Source organism: Peromyscus maniculatus, chromosome 2, assembly GCF_049852395.1.
Source record: "Peromyscus maniculatus bairdii isolate BWxNUB_F1_BW_parent chromosome 2, HU_Pman_BW_mat_3.1, whole genome shotgun sequence".
NCBI lineage: Eukaryota > Metazoa > Chordata > Mammalia > Rodentia > Cricetidae > Peromyscus > Peromyscus maniculatus.
The window spans coordinates 142,922,594-142,923,981 of record NC_134853.1 but is presented as its reverse complement, the minus strand read 5'-3'; the positions used below and the strand labels follow the sequence as shown (position 1 = coordinate 142,923,981).

General features: G+C 50.4%; 1 non-coding gene across 1 annotated transcript; it reads left to right on the top strand.

The window, feature by feature from the left end:
* Positions 1 to 210: 210 nt before the first annotated feature.
* LOC121827700 (U6 spliceosomal RNA) lies at positions 211 to 314 on the top strand. The gene has a single exon (XR_006070015.1). It is a non-coding gene; the product is annotated as a U6 spliceosomal RNA (small nuclear RNA).
* The last annotated feature ends 1,074 nt before the right edge of the window (positions 315 to 1,388 follow it).

The window sequence follows — 1,388 nt, the reverse complement described above, 5'->3', positions numbered from 1 at the left end:
GTCAGGCTTGGTGGCAAGTACTTTTCCTGACTGAGTCATCTTGCTGGCCCTACGGTCGGTTAGACCCTGCCAGTGTAGGTTTAGGGGATTGAACTCAGGCCACCAGATTCACACAGCAAGTGCTCCCCCCCACCCCACCCCCACTCCTGCTGAGCTGTCTCACCAGTCCTAGATATACCGTCTAATCCTCTTCTCAAAGGTGAGAAAATGGTGCTCATTTTGGCAGCACAGATACTAAAATTGGAATGATACAGAGATTATCATGGTCCTTGTGCAGGGATGGCATGCAAATTCATAAAGGACTCCATATTCTTGAAATGAAATTTTATTATATACTTATTTGTTCCATTAAAATCCGTTAACCTGTAGCAGCAGCAACAACAAAACAAAGATGGGGTAATGGAGGCTGGGCCTGTGGTGGCGTACCCCTTTAATCCTAGCACTCAAGAAGCAGAGACAGGCAGCTGTCTGTGAGTTCGAGGCCAGTCCGGTCTATACAGCCAGCCTCAGCTCCGTAGTAAGACCCGGTGGAGAAAGAGGGGAGAGGTAGAGGAAGGTGAAGGGGAACACAAATACATCAAGTAACTACCAAGAATGGCAAAGTCAGGATTGAAACCCAGACTGTCAAATGTCAACGCTTTTCATGCCCAAACTGATCCTAACCGTCACCTGGGCAGTCAGTGAACCTCTGACAGGCAGTCTCTTTCTCGAAGATACCATTGTTGAGGAGTGATGAGACCATGCGGTAAGTCTTCAGTAGGTGGAGAACCCTCCTCTCCTCCCTTTTCAAGGTCAAGTATTAAGGTTTTGCTGTTAGGACTTGGAGTCTAAAGGTCAGGGAAAGTTAGGAAATCTTTGGCTCTGGCCAGCCTCGGGGGCGGGGGGGGGGGGGCGAGGGGAGGAGGGAGGGGAGGGAGACACTACCCAGGATAGGGGGCTGTGTCCTTTCTCCTCCTCATTTCCAGTGGCTCATATTTCCCTCTCACTTTCTTTCCATTGGCCCAGGAAGACGTGCCCCAGGGAGTTCAGGGATCAGCCTCATGGACTCTCTGTCCCTGTCACCCATCTGTCCTCTCCCCCTTCTTGGGAAACAGGTGCATCTGAGCCAGAGCTGGAAGCAGAGTGCTTGGCCACCGGCTAAGGTTAAGTGGGATATTTGTTCCTTCCCCACCCAGGGCATGCCTACACACACTTTCCTATCTCAAGCTCACAGAGACCCATCTTGTCTTCTTGCCTTGCAAGACCTTTCAAAAGAAGGCTCTGGTCACTTCTGCCGAGCCGTTCATGACTTCCTCTGGGTGCTGAATCACTCCAGTGCCTCTAACCACAAGATCTCCTTCCTTCAACTAAGAAAATACCCTTTCTTCCTTGGGTATATTGCTCACTCT